Below are 27,045 nucleotides of genomic sequence, written 5' to 3' on the forward strand. Positions count from 1 at the left end.
TGTCCCACGTAAATATTGGAGACGCCCACTTAAGCCCAGGTGAACAGGTGTGAGTGGGCGGTGACTGATCGGCCGCATCCCCTTGGTTAGTGATTTAGTGATGGAACACCTTGAAATATGTATGTTGGGGTGATTTCCAGGTGAATGTGTGTGTGTGGGGGGAGAGGTGAGGGAGGGGAAGGGGTATGTGTGTAAATGTGTGTGCGTGTTTGTGTGTGTGTGTGTGTGTGTGTGTGTGTGTGTGTGTGTGTGTGTGTGTGTGTGTGTTTGCTTTCTTCCTTCCTCCTCTTCCTCTCTTCCTTCCCTTCCTTCTCTTCCACCCTTCCATCTCTTCCTCCTCTTCCTCCCTTCCTCCTCCCTGTGTGTGTGTGTGTGTGTGTGTGTGTGTGTGTGTGTGTGTGTGTGTGTGTGCTTTTAAAATGGAACACAATTTGATCCGTGTCGCCATTTAAAACTCCCCGATATCCACTTCCCATTTGTATCTTTCTCCTCTCCCCCTATTTCGCCTCCTCCCTTTTTCTTGCCCCTCCCTTTCTTTCTCTACACTCCCCTTTCCAACCCCATTTACTTCCCCTATTCCTCCTCCTCCTCCTCCTCCTCCTTTTTCTCTACCCTTTCGTTTCCTTCCCTGTTTGCATTTTCTATTGCTTCCTATTTTTCTCTCTTCCTTCCTTCCTCTTCCCTATTCTTCCCTCCCTCCTCCTCTTCCTCCTCCTCCTCCTCCTCTTCCCTCTCAGATAAGACTCAATGCAATGAAACCCAACAAGACCGTTTTCGAAATCGTATATTTTATGTGTTATAGGGCAGAGAGAGAGAGAGAGAGAGAGAGAGAGAGAGAGAGAGAGAGAGAGCACTATATCAACATATCCTGGTTTTAGCTCAAGGAAATGGCCACAGAAGGAGGAGGAGAGGTAGGAGGGAAGGAGAAGGGGGAAGGAAGGAAACAGAGAGAAAGAAAGAAAGGATATGAGAGGGAGAGGGAGAGGGCGGTGGAGGAATGACAGAGGGAGGGAGGAAGTGGAGAGAAAACAGGTGTGAGAGACAAGTAGGAGAGAAGGAGAGAGACAGAACTAGAGAATATTAGATAAAGAAAGGATGTGTGTGTGTGTGGGGGGGGGGGGGGGGTAATGTATATAGAGAGAAGGGGGAGGGAGGTAAGTGGAGGGTATCATGCAGTCGGGACAGGGAGAGAGGGAGGGAGGGAGGGAGGCGCTGCGGCTGGATGTGACGGCACCGCTATTTCTGTTCCTTCCTGCCTCTCAAGCTCTGTTGACGCCGAGGCATCGAGGGAACGCCAGGCAGGCAGGCAGGGACAAAGCCAAGGTGTGCGGAGGTATCTCGGCTGGGTGACCTTTAAATTTCCTTCCCTTATTAGTGGTGCTGCGTTACGGACTGACATTTCACTGTTGCTTTGTGTGAACTGGTTAACTTTTGAGGGTTGTTTATAGCGCTGGGAATTAACTTAAAGGTTGGGATACTGTTTTCTTGTGTATGGGTGGAGGCATCTTGACTGGGTGACCTTTAAATTGACTTTCCTTATTAGTGGTGTAGTTTGGAGTTTAATTTACTGTTTCTTTGTGCGAGGGTTAAGTTTGAGTGCTCCTTGCAACTTTCTTAATTAAGTATAAACTAGCCAACACACACACACACACACACACACACACACACACACACACAAGAACGCACGCACGCACACGCACACACACGCCCGCGCCCTCGCTCACGCACACGCCAGCCAGCGGAGGCCTGATAGCATCGCGGGCTGACACACTCCCGCCCGGCGCCGCTAAAACCCATTACAGCTGATGACGACGTGACGGACGCTGGGCATTTATATATTAATTTTCGCTTTTTGGTTCACTGATATTTTTTTGGTGTTTTATTTATAGTTTTGTTTTACTTAGACTTCTTGTTTTATTTTATTTTTTCTTTATTTTATCTCTATAGTTTTCTTGTGCTTATATTCTTCGTTTTACTTATATTTTTTGGGGGGTTTATATACTTTCTCTTTACCTTCATCTACTTTTAATTTTTTATCTTTTGTTTTTCCTGTTCATTTTTATTTTTTGTTAATGTTGTTTTAGTCTGTTCGTTTCTGGTCATCTCTTTTTTTTTTTTTAACCTCAGTTATATAAAAAAAGAAGAGGAAAAAAGGAGAGAGGGAAAATATAATAAACAACAGGAAATGTATTTTCGAGAGGCAATTAATTAATGTTGTTACAAAGCTTGAGAGAGAGAGAGAGAGAGAGAGAGAGAGAGAGAGAGAGAGAGAGAGAGATATGATACGATAATGTCGATTAAAACAATAAGAAAAACAAAAACAAGCTAAAAAAATACACACACACACACACACACACACACACACACACACACACACACACACACACACACACACACAAGCTAACTCTCATCCTGTTTCGAAATGGGGGGGGTTGGGGGTGGAGGAGCAAGAGGAGGGGAAGGAAAGGGAGGGAAGGGAGGGAGGTGAGTGAGTGAGTGAGTGAAGTTAATATAAAGAGCAAAAACGTATGAGAGAAATTAGTATGGGAGGGAGAGAGAGAGGCAGGGAAGGATTGAGGGAGAGAGGGAGGGAGGGAAGGAGCAAAGAAAGACTGTATCATGATTAGTAAGGAGAATAAAGATGGGAAAGAATGAAAAAGAAGAGAGATAGAAAGAAGAAAGATAGAAGAAAAAAAGTGGAAAGAAGAGGAAATATGGGAAGAAGGAGATAAGGACATGTGAGGAAAGTAGGAATGGAGGAAGAAGAGAAGAAGAATAGAGAGATGAAGGAAGGAAGAAAATAGGAATGAAAAAAAAGGTGCTTGGGTCGAAGAAAGAATATAACAAGAGAGAAAGAGCTGCTAAAAAGGAGGAAAACGCTACAAATTCTTGGAAATTAGGGAAAGGAGGAATGATAAGGATACGAAGAAAGGATGTAGCAAGATTCGATAAAGAGAGAACCGAGAAATGGGGCGTGCAGGATTTACGATAACGAAGGAGGGAAGGAGTGGGAAGGAGAAGGAGGAGGAGGAGGGGTCGTAGGGAAATAGAGATACTAGGAAAACATGGGATTGTAAATTAGGAAAGAATGAGTGTGACAAAAGGAATTAACGGGATGAAAAGGACTGAGAAAACTGTGTGTCGTAAGAACAGAATTTGAGGAAGGAAAAGAAGTACAGAGAAGGAGAAGCAGAGGAAGGAGAAGAGATACTAACATGAGATTGAATATTAGGAAGAGTCGAGTCTAGTAAAGGATATAAGCGTGAAGAGAAAGGTTGAGTAAGTGTCATAAGTATTAAAAGTAGAAGGTGAGAAAGAAGGAGTGGAAGGTTAAGGAAAGGAAGAAGAAGAAGGGTAGGAAGAGGATGAAGAAGAGAAGGGTGAGGAAGAAAGAGTGGAAGAAGAGTGAAGGGTGAGAAAGAAGAAGGGTGAAGGAAGAGGGTGACGAAGAGAAGAGTGAGGAAGAAGGGAGTGGAAGAAGAGTGAAGGGTGAGGAACAAGAAGAAGAAGAAGAAGAAGAAGAAAAAGAAAAAGAAGAAGAAGAAGAAGAAGAAGAAGAAGAAGAAGAAGAAGAAGAAGAAGAAGAAGAAGAAGAAGAAGAAGAAGAAGAAGAAGAAGAAGAAGAAGAAGAAGAAGAAGAAAAAGAAAAAGAAGAAAAAGAAGAAGAAAAAGAAGAAGAAGGGGATGAAGAAGAGACGGGTGAGGAGGAAGGTATAGACACAGAGAGGATATAAGAGAGGAAATGGAAACGTATGCGGTTGAATGCTTGGAAAGGTTAAGTGTAAGACAAAAGGAAATTGACGTAAATAAAAGGTTAAGAGTGTATGTAAACAGCAAGAGTGAGAAATGAAGATGAAATACATATAGAAGACTAAAGGTAAGAGTAAGGGGATAAATAGGTGTGTGGGAAGGTTAGTGGGGTGGTTCCGGGGGTGCGAAGTGGCGGAGAAAGGGGCGGAGGAAGGGGCGGGGAGGCTCTGAACGCTGAGAAGGATGGATTGTTATTGATGGAACAGGCGGTGATCACTGGAGGAAGCCGTTTGAGAGGAGTGATGGGCGGCTTGCGTGTGCGTGTGCGTGTGTGTGTGTGTGTGTGTAGGATGGGACAGGAGGGCAAGGGAAGGAGGGATTTAAGAAAGGGAGGTAAAGAGAAAAGGCAAGATTGAATGTGCCGTAGAAAGGGACAAAGTTAAAGGGAAGAAAAGGAGAAAGGGTAAGGGTTATTTAAGGGAAGAAGAGGCAAGGTGAAGGGAAGGAGGGGAAGGAGGTGTTAGTGGGTCAACGTGACATCGCTGGATACGCCGCGATCAACACATATCCTCTCTTCCAAGAATCGTTTACACCACCTCACACCACTCGCTCGCGCCGCCTTTGTTAGCCTCAGCACCGCCGCTCACAGCCTGCCCCAACAAAGAACTCCCTCCCACCTTGGCTTGCTTGCCGTTTTCCTTCAAAATATGGAGCGTGTTATGCATCCTGCTGTACTATCGGTTTCCTGTGTGTGCGTGGGAGTAATTTTATGCTGCGCAGTTACTAATTGCGTCGCCCGTTTGATACTGATGATGGTGATGACGATGTTATGAGGCTATGTTATGAGGCGATGTTATGAGGCTATGTTATGAGGCTATGTTATGAGGCGATGTTATGAGGAAGGTGAGGCTCGTGTCGCGGCGCAGGAAGGTAACGGAATAGTGCATCGTGTAGTGACAAGACAAGAAACGGGTTTTTTTATGTTTTCTTCTCTCATGGAAACACTGAAACTCAACCTTACAACTTCCTCTCTTACGGAAAATGAGAGACATGTACCTGAAAACATCTACACTGACCCTTTTTCTTGCTTCATAGGCGTAGGAAATGAAAGGAAAGGTGCATCGTTTTTTCACTCTTTCCTCTCTCTCATAGGAACACTGAAATTCAACCTTATTACTTTCTCTCTTACGCAAAATGAAAGACACGTACAAGATCTATTCGAACCCTTTTTTCTTGCTTCTTAGGCGTAGGAAATGAACAGGAAAGGTGAATCGTGAAGTAACTGAGACAAGAACCTTTTTCATTCTCTCCTCTCTCATAGGAACACTAATGACTAACTACTAACATCCTCTCTTAGTCCACCTCAGAGAACGTATATACTTGAAAAAAACATGTATACCCATTGACCTTTTATTTACAGGCGTAGGAAATTAAAGCAAAACTGCATCGTGTAGTGACTATAATATAACCGTCTATGCTCTTTCTTCTCTCATAGGAACACTGATGATAACCTAACTTCCTCACTTACGAGTAGACCACCTCAGAGAACGTACTTGTAAAAAAAAACATGTACACCCTTTGACCTTTTATTTACAGGCGTAGGAAATTAAAGCAAAAGTGCATCGTGTAGTGACTATAACATAACCGTCTATACTCTTTCTTCTCCCATAGGAACACTCGTGAAAGCCTCGTTACTTCATCTCTACAGCAAATATGAGGATGTGACTGAGAGCTTGTACACTCAATGACGATTTTCTCTTACAGGTCCGGGGAATTATTAACGCTAAGTGCAGTCTCATGCAACTAAGATAACTTGTTTTTACTCGTTGTTCTCTCATAGGAATAGTGATGACAACCTTTTGACTTCCCCTCTTTCGCCACCTGAGAGAGCGCACTTGAACAAAACGTATAGTAACACATTGCAACACAGGATTAAACATCGCAACTACTATACTGTATGATATTCTCACCGTCCACCAAAGTCCCACCACCACCATCACCTCCCTCCCTCACTACCACCATAACCACCACCACCACCAATATCTGGGACGCTGCACCACAACCAACATCACCATCCTCTCTCCCCCTCACCTTACCTACACAGGATTAAACATCGCAACTACTATACTGTATACATATTCTCATTGTCCACCAAAGTCCCACCACCACCATCACCTCCCTCCCTCACTACCACCATAACCACCACCACCACCAATATCTGGGACGCTGCACCACAACCAACATCACCATCCTCACTCCTTCTCACCTTACCTGCACCCATCACCACTTCCATGAACACCACCATCAACATCTTCGACACAACACCACCATTCTACACCATCAATATAGGACGCCCCATCACAACGACACACTGCAACATAAGACCACGCACCACAACTACCACTGTAAACATATTCCCACCACCACCACCATACCCTCCCTTCCACTCCATACTCACCACCACCAATATCAACATCTGCGACACTCCACCACCACCACCACCCACAGCGCCATCACCACCATTTAGCAGCACCAGCGACATCAAAGCCACTCTCGCGGCGACACACTCCGCGAGGAACGAGTAATGAGGAAGCCTTTTGTGTGGAGCGAGACGAGAACATCCCCGCCTCATTCTCCCGCATTATAGGCCCAAAGGCAGCCGTGTCCGCCTCCTCCCCGCCGCCGGCAGGATCAGCTGACCGCCCCTGCGTCCGCGGGTGTAAGGGCGGAAGGCTGGCTCTTTGTCCGCGGCGTCGAGGGGCTGCGGAGGCCTTTTGAGGGCGTGCTAAGAGCGGGAGGGAGGGCTGGCGAGGCTGAGACGAGGACGTGGAGAAGGAAAAGACAGGAAGCTTGAAAATGAGACCCAGGCCGAAGGGAAGGGAGGTAGAGATGGAGGATGACGGAGTGAGGGGCGTGCACGAGGGTGGACCTACACACACACACACACACACACACACACACACACACACACACACACACGGACGCACGCACCTTCCCCTGACAGGCCGGCGACAAAGGGCATCATAGGCCCACCGTGTCGTCTTTGCCTCGTTTCGTCCGGAGTTTATTAATAGGCTTTCCTCTCTCCTCCCTCCTCCTCCTCCTCTCTGTTCTTACCCCACCCTCCTCCTCCTCCTCCTCCTCCTCCTCTCCCTCTTCCTCCCTCTTCTCCGTCCTTCTTCTGGCCTCTTTTCTTTCCACCCCCTTTTCACTTCCTCCTCTTCCTCCCTCCTCTTCTACCCCTCCCCCTCCTCCTCCTCCTCCCCGCCCGGCACCTCGACTCCACAAAATAATGAGTCTTTTAATGAGTGCGACGAAGCGAATCTCAGAAATTATTTCAATAACAAGATGTTTTTGTCCTAAAGAGTTCCGCTCGGAGCCCCTGAGACACTTTCTTTATGCGATTGAGTCCTTTGTTAGGCCTACGCGATCCTGTGAAACTGTGAGAGCCCTGGGTTAGTGTTTTCAGACGCTCCTATATGCCTCTCACATCAACTACTTCCAAAGGCCACAAAGAGATCAGTCGAGTTCTCATGGAGTGGTTTTCTTAGGTTCATGGTACAGGAGGAGGATCAGACTACCACCAGGGTCATACAACTACCCCTGAAAATGCTCTGAACTCCTATTACGAAAGCCTTGGCAAATGTGTGTGTGCTTGGGGTCCGACTACCACCAGGGTCATAAAACTACCCCTGGAACTGCCCCACACACAACTCCTACGAAAGCCTTGTCAAATATGTGGGTGTGCGGGTGGGTGTTTGTGACCCCGATACGTTTAAGAATACAGAATAGAATATATCTGCTTGCTCTTAATACCACTGGCGATGCTGATTACAACGAAGACAACAGAGACTGAAGGTAGAAAGAGGAAGCGGTCAAGAAAAAGCATAGAATAAGAAGAGTGGAGAGGAAAAAAGAGAAGAGAATTGGCCAGAAAGAAAAGAGAAGACGTAATATTTTAAGGGACGAAGGAAGCAAAGGAATGGATAAAGAATGGAAAGGAGAAATGGAGGAAAAAAATTGGGAAGGAGAAGGAGGAGAAAGAGAGGAGTTGAAAGGGACGGAAGAAGTGGAAAGGAAGTGAAGAGAAGAGAGAGAGAATGAGATGATGGAGAGGGGAAGAGAAGAATCATTTAATCACTATCTTCTTCCTGCATCTTCTTCACCTCCTCCTCTTCCTCCTCCTCCTCCTCCTCTCCATTCACTCTCCGTTTCAATGATCCCTCCTCTCTCTCTCTCTCTCTCTCTCTCTCTCTCTCGCTCTCTCTCTCTCTCTCTCTCTCTCTCTCTCTCTCTCTCTCTCTCTTCACCTCCTCCTCCTCCTCCTCCTCCTCCACCTCCTCCTCCGCCTCTTCACTTTCGTCGCTTCTCTCTCCTCCTCCTTTTCCTCTCCATCTTTTTTTTTTACCTTTCTTTCTTCCCTTCTCTTCTACCTTTTCTCTATCTTCTTCTTTGCTCCTTTCTCTGCTATGTCTCTCTTCACTTTCTTAATTTCTCTTTTTTCTCTTTTCTTTCTCTCTCTCTCTCTCTCTCTCTCTCTCTCTCTCTCTCTCTCTCTCTCTCTCTCTCTCTCTCTCTCTCTCTCTCTCTCTCTCTCTCTCTCTCTCTCTCTCTCTCTCTCTCTCTCTTTCTCTTCTACTTTTTGGTCTTATCCTTAATCATCATCATTACAACTTTTCTCTTCCTCCTCCTCCTCCTCATTTTCTTCCTCTCCTCCTCCTCCTCCTCTTCTTCTTCCTCTTCTCCTCCTCCTCTTCCTCCTCCTCCTCCTCCTCCTCCTCCTCCTCCTTCTCCTCCTCCTCCTCCTCCTCTCTTCTGGTTCCTACACTTCAATTCCTCTTCTTGCTCTTCTACTTCATCATCATCATCACTTTTTTCATCTTCCTCCTCCTCCTCCTCCTCCTCCTCCTCCTCCTCCTCCTCCTCCTCCTCCTCCTCCTCCTCCTCCTCCTCCTCCTCCTCCTCCTCCTCCTCCTCCTCCTGATTATGTACTACACCTCATTTTTACTTCTTGTTTTGCCGATTAATCATCATCATTTTTTCCTCCTCCTCCTCCTCCTCCTCCTCCTCCTCCTCCTCCATTATCACGCCGTTTGCCCGCGGCCACGCCCATACAGTGCTCAACCCATAATCTTGTTGGCCTATTGTTCCCTAGGCCTATATACTAGTCTCTGGTTATGCCTCCTCCCCTCCCCTTGCCTGCTTCTCTCTCTCTCTCTCTCTCTCTCTCTCTCTCTCTCTCTCTCTCTCTCTCTCTCTCTCTCTCTCTCTCTCTCTCTCTCTCTCTCTCTCTCTCTCTCTCTCTCTCTCTCTCTCTCTCTCTCTCTCTCTCTCTCTCTCTCTCTCTCTCTCTCTCTCTCTCTCTCCTGCTTCCCTCCTCCCTCTCTCCTTCCCTCTCTCGTCTCTTGATTTTGTTCATATGTGTGTTTGTTTGTATTTTTGGTTCTTTTGTTTTTCTCTTTCTTTCCTTTTTTTCCTTTTCTCCATTTCTCCATATCTTTTTCTCCTCCTCCTCTCTCTCTCTCTTTCCCTCCATCTCTCTGTCCTTTCCTCCTCTTCCTACCTCTCTATATATTTGTTCCTCCTTTTCCTAGTTTCTTTTGTTACTCTCTCTCTCTCTCTCTCTCTCTCTCTCTCTCTCTCTCTCTCTCTCTCTCTCTCTCTCTCTCTCTCTCTCTCTCTCTCTCTCTCTCTCTCTCTCTCTCTCTCTCTCTCTCTCTCTCTCTCTCTCTCTCTTCTTTTTCTTCCACTTCTCCACATATATTTCTTCCCTCCCTTCCCTCGACCCGACCTCCTCCTCTCTCCCTTCCTTACTCTCTCTCCCGGCCCACCCCAACCCCACTCTCCCTCCCTTGGACGCCCTCCCCTCCCCACCCTCCTCCTCAACCTCTCAATCTGGCTCGCTTCTGTTCGGGGAGAAAGTTATCCAGAAAACAAATATACGCGTGACACACACTCCCTCGTTCCCTTCTGAGGCTTAACTAGCTTTCTTATTTCTTATTGTATTTTATTGTTAGTGTTTTCGGTTTTCGCAATAATGTGTGTGATTCTCTCGTGTATAGCTTTTCTTATGTGCTGGAAATAAGTACGGTGTGCTCTCGCGAGGGGTCTCTTGGATGGACAGCCCCGAGCCGTTAGTAGAGCAGGCGAATCTTATTTATAGTGGCGGCTGCTGTGATGTATGTATGTAGCCTATGTTCAGTTCATCGTCAAAAGCGGAGAAAACGAACTGAAAACGAGTCGAACTATTGATCATTCACCTTGTTTTCTTTCGTTTTTTTTTTTGTGTGCGTGTTTTATCTCAGTTTCCACCATTATTCTTTTTAGGTACCTCGCTCAGATTATATCATTAACAGGGCGGAAAATTAATAATATCGTCCACGTGCGGGAGGGAATCAAGATAGCAAGTGTGTGATCATCAAGGGTGCTTATCAAGGCTTTCCCCTAACAAGGCAAGCTCAGAGGGGGGTAAGGGATGGAGGTGGGGAGGGAAGGAAGGCGGGGAGGGGACGGGGATGGGAGGGGAAGGAAAGAGGGAGAGAGGTGGAGGAGGGGGATGAAGGAAAGGGAAGGGAGATGGGAGTAAGGGAGGAAGGGAAGGAAGGAGAAGAGGGAAAGGGAATGGGAGAGGACTGAAGGGGGGAGAGATTGGTGAGGGGGACGAAGGAAAGGGAGGGGAGATGGGAGGAAGGGAGGAAGGGAAGGAAGGAGGAAGGAATGGGAGAGGATTGAAGGGAGAGATTGATGGGGGGACGAAGGAAGGGGGGAGATGGGAGGAGGAAGGAAGGAAGGAAAAGGAAAGGAAGAGAGTGGGAGATGGGAGGGGGAGAAGGGAGATGGGGAGAGGGGGACGAAGGAAAGGGAGAGGAGATGGAAGGAAGGGAAGGAAGGGAAGGAGTAGGGGAAGGGAATGGGAGGGGAAAGAAATGAGGAGAGAGGGGTGAGGGGGACGAAGGAAAGGGAGAGGAGATGGAAGGAAGGGAAGGAAGGGGAGTAGGGTTGGGGAAAGGAAGAAGGGAAGGAAGGGGACGATGGGTGGGGGAAGGAAGGAAGGAAGGAAGGAAGGAAGGGGAGAGAAACGGGAAGGAAGAGAACGGGGGTAAGGGACGAGGAAGAGGGAGGTAAGGGAGAAGGAAGAGGGAAGGGAAGGAAGGGGAGGGAAAAGGAAGAGGGAAAGGAAAGGGGAAGGAAAGGGGAAAGGAAAGGCGAGCTCAGAGGAAGAGAAGAGGTGGAAAGGGAGGAAGGGGACGAGGAGGAGGGAAGGAAGAAGAAGGAAGGGGAGGAGAGAAGAGGGAGGATAAAGAAGGAAACAAAAGAAATGGGACGAGAACTAGATAATGGAAAGGGAATTATGACTGTAGCGGAGGGTCAGGTCATCTTGGGTCATCGTTAGGGTCATCAGAACCTACGCTAAATGACCCTGATGATAGAGATATGATGGGCAATAATCTCTCTCTCTCTCTCTCTCTCTCTCTCTCTCTCTCTCTCTCTCTCTCTCTCTCTCTCTCTCTCTCTCTCTCTCTCTCTCTCTCTCTCTCTCTCTCTCTCTCTCTCTCTCTCTCTCTCTCTCTCTCTCTCTCTCTCTCTCTCTCTCTCTCTCTCTCTCTCTCTCTCTCTCTCTCTCTCTCTCTCTCTCTCTCTCTCTCTCTCTCTCTCTCTCGTCTGTGTGATTTTACTGTTAACTTCATGATAATTTATACGAAAGGAAATGCGACTTTTTTTCCCTTTTCTGTCATCTAGTGAATGTTACATAGAGAGAAGAATTTAAATGCTTGACAATCAGTAACTTCGACCACCACCATCACCACCATCATCACTACCACCATCACCATCACCACCACCAAAAACAACATCTACCATTACCCAAACCACCACTTGCCTTCCTTTCCCTTCCCTTCCACCTCCCCTTCCTTCCTTCTCTTTCCTTTCTTCCTCCCTTCCTCCATACACACACCTGGCAGGACACCTTCCCTCCCTTTCCTCCCTTCCCTTCCCTCCCTGCCCTCCACCCCTCCATCCCTCCCTACCTTCCCTCCGCTCCTAAAAAACAATGAGGGTGTCGCGCAGATTTTTGGAATACCACGAAGACCGACACCTGAGTTGGGGGCGATTTACGGGCGACAGGAGGAGGAGGAGGAGGAAGAGGAGGTAGTGGAGGGGGAAGGTGTACATCTCATCTCCGGTACCTCCCCACCTCTCTCCCTCCCGCCCCCCCTACACACACACGCCGCCCCCTCAGAACAGCTATCGCGGTCCCAGAATTTAGCATAGAACAGGAGTCTCAAGGAGCGCCCCGTGAATTCCTGGCGCGTGGGAGATGCGGGGTGGATAAGGGGCGGCAGAGGAAGCGTTGAAATGCCATTAAAAAGTGTGCTTCCTCACTTTGTTGCTTCCTAAAGACTGTCTCTCTCCCCCCTCAATTCCTTTCTCTCTCTCCCTCTCTCTCTCTCATTCCGTACCGCCATACCGATCTTCTCTTGTTTCCTTCCTTCCTTCCTTCCTTCCTTCCTTCCTTCCTTTCTTTCTTTCCTTCTTTCTTTCTCGTTCGTTCTTATCTTGTTCCATTGTTAGCTATTCTGTGTTCTAGGTTCTCTGTCTTCTTCTTCTTCTTCTTCTTCTCTTCTCTCTTTTACACTTTTTTCTCTCTCTCTCTCTCTCTCTCTGTCTCTCTCTCTCTTTTCTTTTCTCTTCTCTCTTTCTCTAATAATAATAATAATAATAATAATAATAATAATAATAATAATAATAATAATAATAATGAACAGTGGTTAGTAGGAAAGGCTTAGAAGGAAGAGAAGGAGGAGGAGGAGAAACAAAAAATAAAAACAAAAAAAAGAAGAGGGATTGCAAGGTATATATTTCTTCATCCTTCTTCAATTTTAATAAAGGGGAGTGGAATTAGAGCTTTTCTCTCTCTCTCTCTCTCTCTCTCTCTCTCTCTCTCTCTCTCTCTCTCTCTCTCTCTCTCTCTCTCTCTCTCTCTCTCTCTCTCTCTCTCTCTCTCTCTCTCTCTCTCTCTCTCTCTTTTTTTATTTTTTTCCCTTTTTTTTCTCTTTTCTCTCCTCTCTCTCTCTCTCTCTCTCTCTCTCTCTCTCTCTCTCTCTCTCTCTCTCTCTCTCTCTCTCTCTCTCTCTCTCTCTCTCTCTCTCTCTCTCTCTCTCTCTCTCTCTCTCTCTCTCTCTCTCTCTCTCTCTCTCTCTTAAGCCTTTGATCATCTTCCTTAATTAAAATATATCTGAGAAGTCGACATCTTTTTTTCTCTCTCTTTCTTTCCTCCCTTTATTTTTTCCTCCTCTGTCTCTCCATTCTTCATACTCATCTTCTTCCTCCGTCTTTTCTTTATTTTGATTCTTTCTCTTCTTCCTCCTCCTCCTCCTCATTCAAGGTGTTTTAATCAGCCTCCTTCTCTTCCTCTTTTTCCTCCTCCTCTTCCTCTTTTTCCTCCTTCTCTTCCTCTCACATTTTTTACTGTATTTGTCCTTTGCATTCATTCCCTCCTCCTCCTCCTTCTCCTCCTCCTTCCTTTTCTATCTACGTTTTCTCTCTAAATATCTTTCTCTTTTCTTCTTTTCCTCTTCCCTTATTAGTTTCCTTCCTTCTCTATCTATATACATTCTTTTCACAATTTCTATTTCTCCTCTTTTCTCTCCTCCCCTTCCTCCTCTTCCCTACTTCTCCTCCCCTTCCTCCTCCCTCTCCTAACTTCGCCACATCTCTGAGACACTTCCTCCCTTAAAATTACTTCCTCCCTCGCGGAATTATCCCCAAATACTTGTTCCCGAAATAAGACAGCGACGCGGTATTCACAACACGCGTTCCCGGCCCATCACGACGCCCACAACAACCCCCGCAGCGCCTCGTGTCCCCCTCCCGCTAACCATTGTATACATAAGACCTACCCCCGATACCCTTTGCCTCTCCCTCCCGTGTCCGAAGTCCCATATTCTAAAACCATTCGGGGCGTACATATCCGCTCTGCATAAGGCTTTGGTGGAGGCGGTGGTGGGTGTCTCCATGCCTCCACTTTCTTCCCTCCCTTCCCTTTCCTTCCTTTCTCCCTCTCTCCCTTATTTCCTTACTTTTTCCTTCCCCTCCTCTTCCTCCCTTCTTTTACCTCCCTATCTGTCCTCAGCGTTGGGCTCCACTTTTTTTTGCCCTTTCCTTCTTTCTTTCCTTCCTCTCTCCCTACTTTATTTCACTACTTCTTTCTATTCTTCCCTCCCACAGCATCCGTTCTTATGCCTGCTCCTCCTCCCCCTAACTTATCTCCCTCCTCTTACCTCCCTCTTCTCCCTCCGTCCCCCACTTTCACTTTCATCCCTCTTTGCCCTATTTCTCCTTATTCCTCTTTTTTATTTTTCCTTCCACAGTTTCCGTTATGTTTGCCTCCCTGATCTTCCTTCTTTTCCTCCCCTCTTCTCCTTCCGTCCCCCACTTTCACTTTTATCTCTCTTTTCCCTATTTTTTATTTTTCCTTCCACAGTTTCCGTTATGTCTGCCTCCCTTATCTTCCTTCATTTTCCTCCCCTCTTCTCCCTCCCTCTCCACTCTGCGCCGCCCTTCTCCCTCCCTCAGTGGGCGGCGGGCGGGCCTTGTCAGGGGCCGGGCAGCTCCACTCCGTTTATCGTCAACACGGCGCACAGATCGCTCTCTCACGCGTCCTCGTTGCTTTTACGGCCGATTTTATAGTAAACCGAACGATCCCAGGCCTTGTGATGACTCATTGTGGGACGGGCTGCCCTCTGTCGGATAATTCATAGGCCTATTTAAAGAGCCGAGGGGGAGGAAGGGAGGGAGGAGAGGGCGGCAGGGTGGCAGGGAGGTCACTCGAGGGGGTAAGGGACATGGGTGACGGGGTGTTAAGTCAGGGTGGGGACAGAGACAGCACGCGGCCTCTTTAAGCCCCTACGGGAGGATAAGAGGACGGCAGGGTGGCAGGGAGGTCAGTTGAGGATGCAGGGAGCTTGGGTGTCAGCGTGTAATATACGGTCGTATTATAAGACAGTTCGCCGGCCAAGAACGCATATTTGACAAGGCTTTCGTAAGAGTTGTGGGCATTTCCAGTAGTTTCATGACCCTGGTGGTAGTGTGACCCTTCTTCTGTACCATGAACCTGAAGAAACACTCATTAGGACCCGACTGACCCCCTCTTTGACCTTTAGAAATAGCTGATGCAAGAAGCGAGAGTGTCTTATAATACCGACCTTATTAGAGGACCATATTATTAAACACTTAGTCGCCCAAACACACACATCTGACATGGCTTTCCGAGGAGCTGTGGGGCTTTCCATGGGCAGTTTTATTACCCTGGTGGGAGTTTGACAAGCATTCTCTACCATGAACTTTAAAAATACTCTTCCGGACGCATTTCACCTCTTCTTTGGCCCTTCTAAATAATGCATGAGAAAGTCGGTAGCTTCTAAGGATACCGACCGAAGCGGGGGGTAGGGTGGCAGGGAGGTCACTTGTTGGGGCAAGGAGTGACGGCGTGTAAGGTTAGGGTGAGGACACAGATAGCACTCGGCCTCTTTAAGCCCCTAAAGGAGGAGAAGAGGGCGGCAAGGCGGAACGGTGGCAGGGAGGTCAGTCGAGGGTGCGGGGAGCGGGGTGACGGTTCAAAGGCAAGGTAAGGACAGCCACACCGCGCGGTTGCTCTAAGCCCCTGTGGCGCAATCGGTTAGCGCACGGTACTTATAGACAGTGGTCGCTGCGGAGCTATGCCGGGGTTGTGAGTTCGAGCCTCACCAGGGGCAGGTGTTTTTATCACGCCCTGTTCTGCGCGGGTGGCAACGAGGGCGGCGGCGAGGCGATACACAGCATAGGAACATGGTTAATTTTGTGTCAGGCAACCCATAAGGCGGTTTCCTTAGCATAAAGGAAGAAAAGCTTGCTGCGCGGAGGCTTTCGTTTCCTGATAAAAACCCGCGTGCAGCGTGCTGAGAGATACGCTGTCTGATAAGATTGTTTGGGGAAGGGGGAACCACCACCATCACCACCACCACCACCACCACCACAATCACCACCTCTCACGACTCGCCAGCCAGAGACGGCAAATAGGTTAAAGTTTATATATGAGAGTACAGCGGAGTAACTACCTGGATGAGCTGAGTGTAATTTGATGCAATGAACGTAACTCACTGCATATTACTCCTTCATTTTGTCCATGTCAATTTATCTAGGCTGAAAAGCTAAGAAAGAGGGAGGGAAATTAAAACAACATTGAGGAAAACACCAGCGAAAGGTTTAAATTGTTACAGACGAAAGAAGCTGCAATTTTCTGACTGCGGACTGACAACTTATTCTATCAACACGCCATCAACCTATTAATACTGATAAAAGTTAATAGTGTAAGAAAAATCACTGAGGAATATACAGAACGAAAGGCATCAACTGTTACATAGACGAAAGGAGAAGCTGCAGATTTACGAAAGGATGGAAAAGCGAGACTGAAAACAAGACATCAAGGTATTTAGTGCTGAAAAAATAAATGAGAGGAAATAACAGCACTGAAAGACATACCAGGGAAAAGATTTAAACTAAGACCAAAGAACCTGCAAATGTACTTAAGGATGCAGAAGCGAGAATAGACAGACTGACACGCTATTCCATCAACACGAAATCAACTTGTCAAATACTTAACACAAAAGAAAGAAAGAAAATAACACCAGGAAAGATATTAACAGTGGCACGGACAAAAGATGAAGCTGCAAATGTACTTAAGGATGAAAAAGCGAGAATCAAGAGACTGACACGCCATTCCATTATCACGACATCAAGGTATTTAGTGCTGAAAAAAAAAGAAAATAGAGGAAATAACATCACCGCAGGACATATTAAAGAGAGGTTCACTATTAGACAAAAGTGCATTTAACTTAAGGATGCAAAAGCGAGAATCGACAAACTGACACGCCATTCCCATTAACACGAGCGAGGCATCAAAACGCTTCATGAAATATCGAGGGCGAGAACACCAGCATTCCCAGCAGAGAGTGTGAGACTTCCGACGCAGGTGGTTTTAAAGTAGATGGAGAGACGGATGACGTGGAAACAGGAGAGCAGAACCAGGAGGAGGAGGAGGAGGAAAAGGAAGAGGAGGAAAATTCGAGGCAACAACAACAGCACGGTGGGAAAAATTGAGATGTGGAAAAAAAATACAGGAAGAGGAAAAAAAAAGAGAGAAAAGCTGTGCACGTGGTGGTGGGTCGACTGTACTTTTTGTCCTTGAAATAAAGATTGTTTGGGGAAAGTGGAGGACGGGCGGGCGGGCGGGCGGGAGAGGTGGATAGTGACGAAATCTCGAAGTTTGGTTGTGAAAGTTTGACGAAGAGGGGGATTGGAAGAGGAAGGGGAGGAAGGGGAATAGGGAAAAGAAAGAACAACAGAGAAAGGAAAAAAATAAGAGCAAGTACAAAAACTAGAACAAGAGGGAGAACAAGGAGAAGAAAAGTAGCCTGTGAAAATTTGACGAAGGGGAGGTAGCAGAGGGGAGTGAGGGGAGAAGGAGAAGGAATAGGGAGGAGAAAGAACAACAGAAAAAGGTTAAAAAAGAAGAGCAAGAACTAGAACAAAAAGAAAAACAAGTAAAATAGGCTGTGAAAGTTTGACGAAGAAGGGGAGAAAGGGGAGGGGCGAGGGAGAAGAAGAAGGAATAGAGAGAGAACAGAAGAACAACACCAACAAGAATAAAAGTAACAGAAAAGAAAAGAAAAATAATATTAATGAGGAAAAAACAGCCCGCTAATCACTGCCCCTCTGAAAAAGAGTTTAGACGAGGGGCCAAACGAGAGGTCAATTTGGGGGTTTTTAGAGGTTGATATTGATACTAATGTTAATGTGTGTTATGTTAATGTTAATGTGTTAATGGGGAAGCGTGTTGTGGGTGTTAAAATGACTTCCTTTCTGAGATTTCAAGAGACTACAAAAGAGAGGTATCAATTTCGGGGTCTGAGAAGTTGATGTTGATAATAATGTTGATGTGTGTTATGTTAATGTTAATGTGAGACGTTAAGAGACTAAAAATAAATTGAAACATGAATGAAATGAAACTAGAATTAATTAGTCTTGGCGTTACGTTAAGCTAACGAACAACACTACCACGAGCGAGTCATTAGTGGTGTTACTGTTTTTTAACTATATGTTTTGTTTTTCGTTTGTTCTGTGTTGATTTTTTGGTTGCTTTTCAAAGTTTGTCTATTTTTTTTTTTTTACCTGTATTTTGTGTTACGTCCTTATTTGTTTCTTTTGTTAGTTCGTTTGTTGGTGAGGCGAAAAAAACGTATGAAATATTCCGGTTTTTTTCGGTTTTTCTCTTTTTTTGTTTTGTATTTCAATTTGCAACTGACTGACTGACTGCTGCATAATCTCTCTCTCTCTCTCTCTCTCTCTCTCTCTCTCTCTCTCTCTCTCTCTCTCTCTCTCTCTCTCTCTCTCTCTCTCTCTCTCTCTCTCTCTCTCTCTCTCTCTCTCTCTCTCTCTCTCTCTCTCTATCTCTCTCTCTCTCTCTCTCTCTCTCTCTCTCTCTCTCTCTCTCTCTCTCTCTCTCTCTCTCTCTCTCTCTCTCTCTCTCTCTCTCTCTCCATCATCAGGGCGTTCGTTCTCTCTCTCTCTCTTCACATAGTTCCTCATCTCCAGGTCCATTGTTTCGTCACCGTCAAGTTCTCCCTCTTCATTTCTCTCTCCAATCACGGCATTCTCTCTCTCTCTCTCTCTCTCTCTCTCTCTCTCTCTCTCTCTCTCTCTCTCTCTCTCTCTCTCTCTCTCTCTCTCTCTCTCTCTCTCTCTCTCTCTCTCTCTCTCTCTCTCTCTCTCTTCTATTCCGCCATTCAGTCTTCATTAATTTCTTTCGAGCAGACGAATCGCTCCCCCGCTGCCTGCATGACGCCGTGAAAGGCAATAAACTCACGTCTGACTTCCCTTCTTACGCCTCAGACTCGCCGTATTCGCTTCCCCTCTCAAGGCAGAAATTAATGCATGGAACTAACTAACTTATAGACGTGTACTTCTTTCTCTGTGACTCTCTCTCTCTCTCTCTCTCCCTCTCTCTCTCTCTATGAAGGGTGATGGAAAATTAATAAAAATGGAAGGTAGAAGTGAGGGAAAGTAATGACGGTGATAATAATAAAGGGCGTGAATGAGAAGTGTTTGAGTGCATGACTGAGTGACGGTAATGAATGATTTTGGGGTGTTTTTTTTTTTTTTTAATTTCCATATTCCTCCGAGTTAGCGATGAATGGAAGGGTGTTTATTATTGTGTGTGTGTGTGTGTGTGTGTAGGGGGGGGGGGCGTTCGTGTGTGTGTGTGTGTGTGTGTGTGTGTGTGTGTGTGTGTGTGTGTGTGTGACAAAGGGATCGGATTCTCTGCTTGCTCATTCGTCTGTGTAAATAAAGAGATCTGGAAGGGGCGAAGGGAATGCGTCTATAGCCATGCACTGCGACACACACACACACACACGCAGCCTCTCTTCGGTGATTTCGTTTAACTGCTGTCTCTTCCACTCCATTAGACCGACACACACACACACACACACACACACACACACACACACACACACACACACAGACACACACACACACACACACACACACACAGGAAAATGGCCCCCCTCTCTCTTTTCCCCCCTCTCTCTCTTTCCTCTCTCTCTCTCTCTCTCTCTCTCTCTCTCTCTCTCTCTCTCTCTCTCTCTCTCTCTCTCTCTCTCTCTCTCTCTCTCTCTCTCTCTCTCTCTCTCTCTCTCTCTCTCTCTCTCTCTCCAGTAGCACCGACAACACTGGGACACCACCACCACAGCACCACTCTCTCTCTCTCTCTCTCTCTCTCTCTCTCTCTCTCTCTCTCTCTCTCTCTCTCTCTCTCTCTCTCTCTCTCTCTCTCTCTCTCTCTCTCTCTCTCTCTCTCTCTCTCTCTCTCTCTCTCTCTCTCTCTCTCTCTCTCTCTCTCTCTCTCTCTCTCTCTCTCTCTCTCTCTCTCTCTCTCTCTCTCTCTCTCTCTCTCTCTCTCTCTCTCTCTCTCTCTCTCTCTCTCTCTCTCTCTCTCTCTCAGATTGGTGGTGGTGGTAGTGACTTGACCGTATAACCCTCCCTGACTCCTCGCCTTCTTCCGGTCATCCGTCAGACTTATAACCACAATCTGTCGCCTCTTAATGCCCCTCACCACCACCACCACCACCACCACCACCAGTCGTATAAGCGTTCAATTGGGTTCCTTTTCCTTCCTTTCCTTTGACACTTATAACACACACGCTCACAGACTCCACCCATCCTCCTCCTCCTCCTCTCCCATCCCTTCATCTCTCTCTCATATCAGTTATTCATCCTCCTCTCTCTCACTCTCTACCTCTCCTTACCTCGTTTCCTTGCTCTGTCTAGTCCCTCCATCTCTTTCCTTCCCTCATCTCTCTTTCTCTCTCTCCTCTCCACTCCCTATTCCTTCCTTCCCTCATCTCTCTCTCCTCTGCCATCCTCTCTCCCTCCCTCTCACTCCCTATTCCTTCCCTTCCCTCATCTCTCTCTCCTCTGCCATCCTCTCTCCCTCCCTCTCACTCCCTATTCCTTCCTTCCCTCATCTCTCTCTTCTCTGCCGTCCATCCTTGTCCACTCCTGTCCTCCATGCAGCCTCCTTTCTCTCCTTCCCCTTCCCTTCCTCTCTTCCTTCCCTCATCTCTCTTTCTCTCTCTTTTCTGCCATCCTCTCTCCCTCCCACTCCCTCCCTATCCCCTCCCTTCTCTTCTCTGCCGTCCATTCTTGTCCACTCCTGTCCTCCAAACGGCCTCCTTTTTCCATTTACCCTTCCCCTCCTCTCGCCCTTCCTTCATCTTTCTTCTCTGCCGTCCAGTCTTGACCACTCCTCCCCTCCAGCCTCCCCTTTCTCTCCCTCTTTCCCTCTCTCTCTCACTCTCTGCCGTCCCTTCTTGACCATTCCTCTCCTCCAACCTCCTCTGTCCCTCCCTCCCTCCCCTTCTCTCTCCCTCCCTTCCCTCGTCCGCCGCCGTCAAGTGGGTCAATCTTGATCTCAAAGGACGTCGCGTTGCCGGATATTAAGTGGTTGAAATGGACGCCGTGTTTACACTCAAGCCTTTGCTCCAAGAGGGTGGCGGCGAACTTATAACCTCCTCCTCCTCCTTCTCTTTCTTCTTCTCCTCCTCCTCTTTCTCTTCTTCCTCTTCCTCCTCCTCCTTATCGCTTTTATCGCCTTATCGTCTACTTATCCTTTTTTTTTTGTTCTTACGTTGTTAGTCTCGGATACTAATTGACAGTCATTGTGTGTGTGTGTGTGTGTGTGTGTGTGTGTGTGTGTGTGTGTGTGTGTGTACACGTTACACCATTTGCACAGTGCTCATCAGCGGAGACTTTTTTTATGTACTGCCCATAGCGCCGGTAGGCTTTCTTGAGGGGCCTCTTGGGCGACGTCAGCCCGTTAGTGGCGCAGGTGCATCTTATTTATAGTGGCTGTCGTGGTGTATTTTCTTTTTTTAAATATTCGCCTGATGGTCGGCCCAGCCCGTTCTGGCGCAGGCAAGTGTTTATAGTGGCGCCATCTTGCACTGGCTCATGCTGCCTCCTGTAGCTCATCTTTAATCCAAGAATCTAGAGTCCGAGTTGATTGGTGGTCTTCTGGACAGCATGTGGGTAGTCTTAGGCTACTCGGCGGTGACTGAAAAATCCCGGCTTGTGTCACCCGGCGGGGCGCGAACCCGCGTCGTCCTGAACGCGGCGCCGTCATGCTATCCATTCAGTCACCGCCTCCCCATGTATGTCTCTTGCTTGGCTCATGCTGCCCCCCGGTGCTCCTCTTGACCGAAGTCGCTGAAGTTACGGTTGACTGAAGATCTGGGCAGCATGTGGGTAATCTCCAGACACTCGGCGATGACTTGAAAAATCAGCGTGTTTCTGTGGGATTCGAACCTAGGTCCAGGGCCTCACCACGCCCGCACGCTGACCACTCGGCCACAGCCTCACCAAAGTGGAAACGACACACACACACACACACACACACACACACACACACACACACACACTTACGGCCTCGGGAGTGTGTCAGTGGCCGTCGTTCAAAGCTGACCCTCCACCTCCTCCTCCTCCTCCTCCTCTTCACAATGGTAGGGGACTTGACAAAGGGAGTGGACAATGGTCTCTTAGGGAGGACATGGACGACGCCTACGGAGGAGGAGGAGGAGGAGGAGGAGGAGGAGCGTGTCATATCATTAAAAATTATAACACGTCTTCCGTTAAGGGGAAATAAACACTTATGTGGTATTGATGTTTTGGCAGTGTGTGTGTGTGTGTGTGTGTGTGTGTGTGTGTGTGTGTGTGTGTGTGTGTGTGTGTGTGTGTGTGTGTGCGTGTGTGTGCGTGTGTGTGCGTGTGTGTGTGTGTGTGTGTTTGACCAGTTCGACTTCAGTAATTTCTTTTCCTTCTTTTATCTTATCTTTTATTCTTGTTTTTTGTTTCTATATACTTCAAAATCTTTTCTTACTTTTCTTTTCTTATCTTCAATTTTTTGTTGCTTTATCTACCTCACTTTTTTCTTTATTATCATTTTCTTTATCTTGTCTATTTTCTCTACTTCAATTTCCTTCCATTTTGTTATAATATTATCTTCTGTTTTTCGTTTCCTTTATCCACTGCAATTTTTCTTTCTTTTCTATCATTTTCTTATCATGTTTTTTTATACTTCAATTTTTTTCTTCAATATTTTCTCATCTTGTATATTTTTCGCATCAATTCCTTCCCTCACAGTTATTTCTTTATCTTTTATTTCTGATGTTTTCCACGCGCCATTTTTTCCCTTAACATTATTTTCGTGTATATTATTCGACTTCAATGCCTTTCCTTACTATTGCCATTTTCCTATCCTTTTATTTTTGCTGTTCCCCACGCGACATTTCTTCGCCCCACCTCGATCACATCACCGAATATGGACACTCAGGCTTCCGCGGCGGCCTCCAGGACCATCGAAATGCAAATGCCGGCGGATCTTATGGTCAAAGTTTGCTGAGATTTCACGCGAACTACTCGTGTTTATTTACTATTACTTTTATCTCCTTCCCGCCCTGGCAAACACCTCCTCGTATGGACACTCAGGCTTCCGCAGCGTCTCAGGCACCCGGCGACACCAAGGACCAAGTTTCTGAATATTTCGGCGGCCAAGCTCACCTATTTATCAGGGCTTTCCTAGGAGTTTGCGTCATTTCCTTGAGTACTTTTATGACCCTGGTGGTAGACTGGCCCTTCTTCTGTACAATGAACCTAAAAAATACTCATTAGAACCCGACTGATCTCCTTTTCGGACTTTAGAAATAGCTGATGTGAGAGGCGGAAGCGTCTGACAATCCCGACCCAAGACCCCGCACGTATATACACTATTTGCATAACAAGTAGCGGGCCACGCGAATCGGTCTGGGCGAGGGTTTGGTTGCACTTGAACGCGGCTGCGGCAAACACTCATCCTGGATTACCGCGGAAGGAGGAGAGGGAGAAGGAGGACGACGAGAAGGAGGAGAAAGATCATGTCGACAAATATAGGAATAAAACACTGGATCGCAATAGAGGGACAAGAGGAGAAGCGTTTTAACAGGTGTTCTCTGCATAATGGACCTCAGCACCTGGAATGGCCCCCTAGACAGAGACACAGACACACACACAGGCGCACGTGGGCCTCCCCTAATTGGGCCCAGACGTAAGGAAAACAGGATTACGTCAACACAACACCGCGGAACACAGGGCGAGCAGGAGGGGGACAGGGAGAGAGGGAGAGGGAAGGTAGGAGGGGCCAGGTCGTGTGTTTTGTCAGTGCACATTTTTCAAAACTAGCGTCACTTGTCCAAACAGCCGCTGGTACTCTTGATGCAGGGGCGGGATTTCTCTTTCTGTACCTCCTCCTCCTCCTCCTCTTCTTCCATCTAATCCTCCTGCAGGTGTTTCGCTATACAGAACTCTCGCTCTCTCTCTCTCTCTCTCTTTCGCACTGTTTATATTATTCCCACAAACAACAGATCCAACAATAGTACCGCTGGACCACATGTGTTTTGCCCCTCAGTGTCAGATGTTATCCCCGCCCTAATACATCCCATTTGGAATCTTATGTTTTGCTTCTGGATTTCCGCTGAAGAGGATCGCCGCCTGCTATAACGGTCAGCGCGGGTCCTCGTGACGGAGAACCTCAAGGGACATCGTTAGCGCCGCGGCCGTTTCCTGTGCGCGGGTCACTTAACACCACGACCTTGAGGCGACGCGGGGTTTATCCTCAGGAGATGACCGATGATACCTGTCTCCTCCCCTCCGTCCCTCCCTTCCCTTCCTTCTTCCATACGCTGAACTGGGCATCCTCCTTCTCCTCCTCCTCCTCAGTCGCTTCCTCCTTCTCCTCTTCGTCTTCCTTCTCCTCTACCTCCAATTCCACTGCATTTTCTTATTTTTCCCAACTTTCCCTCCTTCCCTACGTTAATTTTGGCCTCCTCCTCCTCCTCCTCTTCTTCTTTTTCCTTCTCCTCCTCTTCGTCTTCCTCTCCTTCCACCTCCTTGCTCTTGTTGTTTTCTTTTTATTCTTTTTCCTCTACTTTATTCTTTTTCTCTCTTTTTCTTCCTCCTCCTTCGACTTCCCTTCTTCTTTGTTTCCTTTTAGTTCTTCTTCGTGACCTCCTTCTCGTTCTCGTTCTTCTTTTCTTCTTTATCCTCTTCCTGTCTACCACCACCACCATCACCATCATCATCATCATCATTAGAGGGGCGTGCACAGCCTACCAAGCGGCCTACACACTCGTTAGGCTTCGCAGCCATTCACCACCACCAACAACCACCATCGCCATAGGACCCGCCTCGCCGACCTACTGATTTGCTCACTATTTCTTCCGCCATTCACGTCGCCGGCTATACCGTGATACTGACGCACTAGAGGCTCACTAATACGGCCACCGATTCCTCTTGACAACTGCGGAGGATCAGTGACGCGAAATCTAAAGAACGCAAGAGCAGCGAGACCTTTGGAAACACGGGCCATGGAAGGTGAGGGTTTCCGGGGACTCTTTGGGCGAGAATATCACTTATGGACTAATGACATGAAAGAAAGGAAGAACAGAGAGACCTTTGAAAACACGGGCCATGGAAGGTGAGGGCTTGCGAGGTCTCTTTGGGCGAGAATATTAATTGTGGATCGCTGATGACATGAAATGGAAACCAAGTAGACCAATTAATAAAGCAAACAAAATACACAGACAAGGTGGATGCATGGAACAGACAGACAAAGTAAACGAAGTAGACAGAATAAAGTCGACGAAATAAAAACAAAAAGCTCGACAAAATAAATAAGAAAATAAAGTCAACCAAATAAACAAAATCATCGAAACGGACAAAATAAAGTAATACGAAATAGACCGAGTAAACTTGACCAAATAAAAAATAAAACTGGTCAGCGAAAAAGACAGTAACATAATAAAGTCGACGAAATAAATAGAACGCATAATAAAATACATCGAGGGAATAGACCAGTAAAATCGAGAGAGAGAGAGAGAGAGAGAGAGAGAGAGAGAGAGAGCACCGGACACTAACCATAACATTGACCAGTCGGGGAAAGTTTTCGCTCACCACAAAATATAACAAACTCCCTTCCGTCCTTCCCTCCCTCCCTCTCGCCATCCTCTTCCCCCTCCTCCTCCTCCGCCTCCACCCCCTCAAGGTCACCCGGGGTCACACCAGGGCAGCGTGAAGGACTCGCGAGCCATGCCAAACACTCACAAACCTGCAGACACACGGACGGACGACCTTTCAACACAACACAAATCGGACGAGCGCAGCTTGAAAATATGTGCCTGCTACGCTTGCCTTCCTCCTCTTCCTCCTCCATCGCTGGGTGCCTGAGGTTGTTGGTGATGGTGGTGATGATGATGATGATGATACTGACCTTCCCCTTTCCCCCTTTGTCAGGCAGGTGAGAGAGAATTCTAACCATGGTAAAAATCTAGAGCTCTGTCGATTATTATTATTATTATTATTATTATTATTATTGTTATTATTATTATTATTATTATTATTATTATTATTATTATTATTATTATTATTATTATTATCATTATTATTATTATTATTATTAGTTTCAACAGGATATGCAAAACAAATATGAATGTTTCTCCATGAACACTTTTGAGGGATCAGAATAAACGATTAACGAGTAAATAAACAAATAATTAAAATATAAATAAAGCGAGAGAGAGAGAGAGAGTAATAATAATAATAATAATAATAATAATAATAAGTTTATTTCCACTAGAAGTGGTTATTCTTACATCCAAATACATAAAAAGTACATAGGTTATTGCAATGAAATAATTAGTTATTCATCAGTTGTTTCGGTTTCGATTAAGTAAGAACTCTTTCAGAATATATTTGAATTTATGCAAGGTGTGGGCAGTGCTTATATGTGTTGGCAGGGAGTTCCAAAGTTTAGGCCCGTGTACAGGAAGTTGTCTGGCTCCTGTGTCTGTGTGTGTTCTTGGTACATACAGATTACCCTGCTGTCGTGTTGTGCTGTTGGTGATGCTGTTTACAGAGGGGAGAGGCATTAGATATTCAGGGTAGTGACCGTGTAGATGTTTATATATATTCACTGCTGTGTCAAAAGTTATTTGTTGTGACACATTGAGCCAATTGAGTTCCTTAATTATCGGAGTTACATGATTATATTTCTGGGCCTTCCCTTCTACGATTTTGGCAGCGAAGTTCTGTAGTTTCTGTACTTTAGTTAGCAGCGTATTGTTAGTTGTCCCCCATATAGTATTACAATAGTTTAGTATACTTAATACTAGTGACTCTACCATAAGCTGCCTTTTGGGTTTATCAAAACATTGTTTTATTCTATTTGCATACATAAGTGTTCCTAGGATTTTCTTACTGATTTCGGTTATATGGTGATCAAACACTAAATATTGGTCTATATACAATCCTAAATTCTTTACATTGTTTGAGGGTTCGATCTTACTATCCTGGAAGAGAATGGTTGTGTTATCAGGTATTCTTGATATTAGTTGTCTGCTTCCTATAAATATACATTGGGTTTTCTGGGTGTTTAACATTAGACCATTTTTATTAAAGTACACCATGGCTTTGCTTAGGGTGGTTTCAACTTTTTTCACTAGTAGATTTATATCCTTCAGTGGCCCACTATGGAGAAACTGTGTGTCGTCTGCATATTGTATCAGTGTGCAGTCGTCGAAGTATTCATGCATATCGTTTACATAGAGTGTAAATAATATAGGCCCTAAATGGAGCCTTGTGGAACGCCATATTGTAGGTTTGCCTTTGTGG

The 27,045-nt window shown here is 46.4% G+C and overlaps 1 long non-coding RNA gene and 1 other non-coding gene across 2 annotated transcripts in view; one reads left to right on the forward strand and one right to left on the reverse strand.

Moving 5' to 3' along the window:
• The window catches only part of LOC127004683 (uncharacterized), a 74,896-nt gene that overhangs the window by 25,833 nt on the left and 22,018 nt on the right, over nt 1-27,045 (reverse strand). The gene's annotated exons all lie outside the window — the stretch shown is intronic.
• On the forward strand, nt 15,409-15,503 carry Trnai-uau (transfer RNA isoleucine (anticodon UAU)). Its single transcript has 2 exons — nt 15,409-15,446; nt 15,468-15,503. It is a non-coding gene; the product is annotated as a tRNA-Ile (tRNA).

This window comes from Eriocheir sinensis, chromosome 28 (genome assembly GCF_024679095.1).
Source record: "Eriocheir sinensis breed Jianghai 21 chromosome 28, ASM2467909v1, whole genome shotgun sequence".
NCBI lineage: Eukaryota > Metazoa > Arthropoda > Malacostraca > Decapoda > Varunidae > Eriocheir > Eriocheir sinensis.